General features: G+C 37.3%; 1 long non-coding RNA gene across 1 annotated transcript; it reads right to left on the reverse strand.

The window, feature by feature from the left end:
- Positions 1-2,487: 2,487 nt before the first annotated feature.
- On the reverse strand, positions 2,488-6,442 carry LOC139132457 (uncharacterized). The gene is made up of 4 exons (XR_011552302.1): positions 6,191-6,442; positions 5,050-5,185; positions 4,240-4,765; positions 2,488-3,785 (listed from the first exon to the last, which is right to left on the reverse strand). It is a non-coding gene; the product is annotated as an uncharacterized lncRNA (long non-coding RNA).
- Between the last annotated feature and the right edge of the window lie 324 nt (positions 6,443-6,766).

Here is a 6,766-nt window from a genome sequence, read left to right on the forward strand (position 1 = left end):
CATAACAGAAACTGGATGCATGTATACTGGTAATGTTTAAAGTTGCACGTAATCGAATATTGACTAACGAAGAACAACAAAAGACGTGACGTTTTGTCTGCGGAATAAATCGATCTTGGCTCCATAGATATCTGCAATTTTACTGTTTGGTCATGTATAACTTAGTCAACTCATTATTCATGGGCAGTCATGGGGACAACACGCACAGTTTTCATGTAAAATCGCGTTTTCCTTAACGACCTGTGTCAACAAGGTTGTGCATCCTTTGTTCAACGAGTTGGAACAATTGTTTTTTATGGTTCGCTGAACTAGACCTGCTCCTACTAATAGCTTACAGGTGAAATGTTGCCTATGGGTTGCTGTCCGCCACTTCCCATCTGAAAGTGACGTATTCACAAGCAGACAATTCGAAGTGTTCTCAAATTTCGCTTCCATTTTGTGTAAATTGAGTGTATTAAGTGCAAAAAATGTTTTTCGGTAACATACCCCTGAAAATTAAGGTGGATAGTAGGAGGAAATTACGTTTCATTTTTAGTTTTGTTAATTGCCACCCATAGAGTACTGTAAATTTAGAGAATTTACTTCAACTTTTTCGAAAATGCGAAAAAATGTCTAGGGTCAGTTGGGTTACCGGATACACACATATTGTTTATTTGGCCGAGGTTGAGTAGCTGGCATCATGAACGCTGCCTGTTAATTTTGTTTGACGACGAAAATATGGCGACCATATCAAAGTATTGATCTGTACTATTACCACTATACGAGTGATATGGATCACTGTAGATCTATTTGTGTCTCGTTCTGTCTGATACTTAAAGCAACATGAAAGCTTAACTTCATTAGCGTGACTAATGAGTACAAATCCTGTAAAACCCTTGTTAACTCTAAAAAACCTAATTTTCTCTTGGTTGTATAACGTTTTTCATTTCAGGCAACTAATGGCGATAGAAAGTAATCGTTATTTACTGAGATAACAAGGGTCTGATGTCTTGAAAAAATACCTGCTTGCGAACTGCCATATGACGATACGATATTATATGCAGTGAAAACATCACCGGATGGTGACCGAAGGGGGCGCTACTTTGATTTTTTGATCTGTAAAATTGTTCAATTTGAAAGTTAGGGAAGAGTTAAACTCGCCACATTTCATACACGAATTAAGGGATAATCACTCACAATTTGCGTCCATTCCTTCAGAAGATTTGATAAATGGTAAGTCTTATACAATGAACCATCTTTCCTTCTAGAATGATAGCTTTCATATTCCAAGTTCGAGTAAGTCTTCATTCCTATATGTATATTTACCCAATGTTATTGAGGACATATGTTCAAATTTTTAATCAAAACTATGGAAAACTTTTACTATAATTGATAATACGATGATTTTCCTGCAGGAATTATAAAATGAAGGATCACACGGAAGTGGTCGGTCAAGCTAATTTTTTGTCTTTGCTTGATTGCCTTAGTTGATGAAATATGGTTGAAAACTGGATCATACTCGAACTTAATTCAGTGTTTTTAGTAACTGCTATCGAGAGGCGCATATGTTTTAAATACTTGATATTGTTCTAAATGAAGGAAAGTTGTAAAATTAGAAAATGATGTGCTTGAAAATTACATATTTGTTCGAGTCCTTTCGAACGTATTACTCTATACGTAGACTCAACAACAAAGACCCTTCAACTCCTTCCTAATAATAACTGTGCGTTTTACTCGAAGAAAAAAAACCGTTTGTTTTCTGCTTCTATCACTGAAGAAGACATATCCACAGTGCGTTGTAATCACACACTCTTCTGGTAAGACTGTGCATGCCTTACATGCAAAACAGAACTTGTTTCTATCGTCGTTCTCTCAACACATCGATCGTCTCATTATGTATGATTTAGAGGTATAATACATCAATGTGTCATATGTGAACGTAGAATGCTATAAGGTATTCGGAAACAGATCACAAATGAATTTTATTTTAGACCCTCCAACAGTCATAAGAGAGCCGAAACAACATCGACGTTCTGTACAGAGACTTTCCTGCTGTTTTCTGCACGTTAAAAGGGCATCAAGTGTCACGCATGAGCACCAGTCCTTGAGACAGGCGACCCAGACACAGGTTAAGCGAGTCCCGTTGCCCTGCATGCTGAGTTTTATCTGCTTGTCCGGTTTCGACAATATATTCCAATATTTTCATTTCCGGACGTTTGTTCAAAGTCAGACCTTGGTAGGTCGTGCCAGATCAGCCTGCTTTCCGTAGGTTACAAGCCCATGAGGGTGGTAAACAGACCAGGGAAGCTAAAATGTTACCGTCTAATTTCAGCATATACACGACAGACACTGCAAGATATGAGGGCGCTAGTATCGGCTCGTGACTGACGTTGAATTCAGATAACTAGACCTATTGCAAAGACTATAAACTGCCCGAAAAACAAACATTCCGAAAATCATGTTCATCGGTTACACTCCACTTCAACAGACTATAGGGTATGTCAGCATTTATATTTATTGCCCCCTGTCAGGAGTTTACAGTTTAGGTTAACATGTCACGATAATTTATGGAAGACAGAGTATACCTTGCGAGGTCACCTTAACATATTTTAACGAAAACGGTAAAATTTCCATTTGTTTTTTAGATCATTATTTTCAAAATGCGTTTATCTTTACAGAGATTTTAAATTTATCTCTCTTTCTTTCCATTGATCTTTCAAAATATACTCTGAGGTTTACCAACCAAAACCGGATTTCAAATTATTTCTTGTCATATCGAAATATAGAGGGCGTAAATTAACGCATGTGCAGTCTCGAAACAACAAGGCGAACAGTGCTTTTGGGGGTCTTCAGGTCATAGTTTGTGCAAGGTATTTAACCTGTAGATTATCTCAAAGAAAATGTGTCACGGGTCGTGTTAAGGAGTTTTTTGTGTATATTCTACGCCTAAACGGACGGGAAAACCATTCCGTGACAATATTTGTTGTCGCAAAAACTAGCTGTGACTTCTGGTGAGATTCCAATATGACTTTCTGATTGTAATACTGTTTGTCGTTCTACTCCAAAAATCATCTCGAAATCCCCAGCGTTCAAGTTAACACAGTCTGTGTGTGAATAATGTCAAATATAATCATAAACAACTAAACTAATCCTGACAAGGATTCATTTGTCAACAATTACCCTGCAGGGCAATGGGTTGTGTTTGCAAGTCTAATACTGTGTATTTAAACATACAGGCATAGAGAAGCTATAGTGAACTTTTTTCTCGGATTAAATAATGAAAAAGGTCACAGCTATTCCCACTTGAACGATAAGAATATGATGTTCAAATGGCCATAAAGATACCAACTCCGATATGTATGGATGTGATTCAGAGGCAGATAACAGCTACTGGCGACAGTTCCTATATTTGATCAGTTTTCGGAATAACCTTTCACCATGATACTATCTCACATATTAATATTGCCCTGAGACCGAATACATTCGGAATACATGTCATTTATTCGAGCAAGATCTTTCCATGCTTGTGACTTTTCCGAGTGGGTAAATATTTGAGGAAAATTCTCTTTCAGGTCAATTGAATGTTGTCCTGACATTCTCATTGAACTTATGATTTTGGTGTTTTTGTCTTGCACACGGTCATATGTTTTCTTCTATCGCTGGTGATGACACACTACTGTTTTCCTTGTTCCGCTTTCTGAAGATGATTGGGTCCGAGACGAATATCATCGATCCAGCGAGAAGTAGGAGAGCACCATAGAAATAAAACGAGTTATTGTAGTCGCCTGTGACGTCAAATATATAACCTGTAGAGGTAAAACGTTGAGAATCCGGAACTTAATTGGCAATCGTGCATTCATTCACAACAGAGCCTGAATTATATGTTCTAGATACTGAATGATGACGTATGCTTAATTTCTTTGTATCCTTTTAGTCTAATTATTGTTTCAAGTTTACTGCATCCCTGTCCTTGTTGGCATTGGTTCATTAACGAAGACGTGACGGAATGGAATTTTTAAATGAATACTAGCATTCTTTATCAACGTTGTCTCATGTCGCCGCTATTTAGGTTAATCAAGGAAAGATGTGTCGCGAAACCAATATTGGTTGTGTGCAAATAATATTATCTGCTGTTGGGCCTGGCAATCTCAAAGATTGTTATTTACATTAAAGCACAACACTTTTTATTCGATAATTCACTATATTGTAACTTTCAAGAAGGCTTTCAACCATAGTACATACTGTAATTGGACAGTTTACCTCCGCACCAAGGTCCAATTAGCGCACCCACTGTAGTAAGTAACATGGAAAGACCATAGGAGGCTGTAATCATCTCTGGTCCGACTAAATCCTTCATTACCGTTGACCCTATGTATCCAATGGCAAGTCCCAACACCATCGCCATACAAATATTATAAGAGCGACGGATATTTAATGAAGAGTGTGAATCCACACAAATCCAAGATATTTGCCAAAGCGCGACAAGAGCAAAATTTTGCTTCTTTTACACCTTGGCGCTTATTTTCCTCGTCTTCGGCAACGACTTCGACGATTGGCGGCCTGAATAATGCAGCGGAAATGCCCATCTGGGCGTTGATCTTAGAATACACGATGAAGGCACCCATTCAGTCGTAGTAATCTATCAACATTTGCATTAAAGGCGACAGCACCAACGCTCCAGTACCAGATCCAACTAATGTCAGCGCGTTGGCAAGGGCGTATTTCTTCTTCACATAAAATGGTACGATCCCGATATAAGCAGTAGTCGCCAGACCGTAACCAAAACCTTCAATATTAGAAGAAGATGTGAGAAATTATAATAAATATGCATTCCCACATAGCAAGAACGAGTTTAAGAGGCGATTGTCATATTTCAGACACACTGTCAAATGAACGTATACGGATGACGAGTTTTTGAGTCAATATGTACAATAACGGCCGGGTAGATTTTGAACATATCGTTTGTACATAACGGGAAATAACCATTTTTGTGAGAAAATACATTGCAGGACTCTTAAAGTCTTGGAGCCTAGTCTTAGAGGTTACAAGTTTTAAATAATGTCAACTCACCAACAAGAATTCCAAAACTTAAGTACAAGAAGTCCACGCAAATGCGCTTAAAAGAATCCTAGAGAAGATGTCGCTGTTCCAATTCCGGCTGTCAAACGGAAACTAATTTTATTGACACATGCAGTTGCTAGCGGTCCTATAGTCAAAAGGAAATGTAGCAGATTATACTCATTACTGTACGTTTACATGTATAGATGTAACGAGTGATCGAAGCTATATTGAGATAATTGCACGACTATAAAAGATAAATGTTAAATATTTCCTTTTTTTGTCACAGTATGTCTTCAATCATAGCACGAAACCTGGTGATTAGTTTTCAATGAATATTGTTCACCTCATGCATAATCCAGTACTCGTTCTAGCCGTAATATTTTGGCTATGTGCCCTAATGGAAAAAATACGCTGAAATAAAAAGTACACAGAGTCTCAACAAATGCGATAGTCCATGCCACAGATAACAAAAGCTGTTTCGAAACACAGAAGTTGTTCCTATGCTTCGCTTACGAACAATGTTGAAGATGAATTCCATTTCATAATACTGTTTTTTATATATAGATATTTATGATGGCAACTTTTATCACAAAAGCTGAAACTGTCAAGGGTAATAACTGGCGCATGTCATCCTGAGAATAATTTAATGACAATGAAGTCGTGAGGCAGTGTTATCAATCTTAGATAATCGAAATTTTAAAGTTGGTTTTTATATACTTTTGACACTGTAGAGTCAAAGAGCGCCTGGGCATCTTATTAAGTAATTTCTTTTTGACGTCAACATGACAAGAAAAGAGATCTAGAAAGGATAACTGTAACCATGTTTCTTCATTTAAGTGTTTTCATACTCATTTCTTCATAAAATTCTAACACTACAGTCTACAGTACAATCTTGCTGAGGCCCATAAATATCTCATCTCCTTTCAAGCTTAAATTGTCGTGCTAAACCTGTCCCCATCAATCAATATACATACTGTACTTACACACTGCTCGACTCATATGGACAACACTATGAGTAAATACTAAAATGCATATTTAAGAGATTTTCGAACTTTGAACCCTCAGCGCAACTACGGTGAAAAATTCTAAGAGCGATGGCACTAGCTTTGAGCCACTTCAAACTATAGGCTTATGTGTGTACTAAACTTACCCAAAAAACAAAAACATCTGCAGTGACAATATCCATGATATACTGACTGATGAGGCTTGAAAGTGTTCTTGTATTGAACGAAGAATAGACCTATTGCAACAGAAGTACCAAACCCAAACAAACAACATATATGGCTACCGAGGACCACAAGCCAACCATAAATACCCCCGTCTTGGACTCGTCCTGCTCTTCTCGTATGGTTCGAAGGGTCTCCGTTCATGTTGAGCACAAGATTTTTGTACTTTATCCCTCCTTCACTGCTATGCTGTGGACTATTACAATGATTGGACTTTAGCCCAAGCTACAAACATAGCTATAAATTATGGTTGCCACGTGACGTGGAGAGTCACCATGGGTACAGTGGCAGATATATCCTGTTGTGAATATTTGTTGCGCACTATATATATATATATATATATATATATATATATATATATATATATATAATATATATATATATATATATATATATGTATTATCGGGACGTACCATTCTATTTGTTTAATTGCGTGGATTTGTCAGCGTTAAACAAACGCACGGAGTTGTTTCAAAATGTCGCCACAGAATACATATTAT

The sequence above is a fragment of the Ptychodera flava genome, chromosome 5, assembly GCF_041260155.1.
Source record: "Ptychodera flava strain L36383 chromosome 5, AS_Pfla_20210202, whole genome shotgun sequence".
Taxonomy (NCBI): domain Eukaryota; kingdom Metazoa; phylum Hemichordata; class Enteropneusta; family Ptychoderidae; genus Ptychodera; species Ptychodera flava.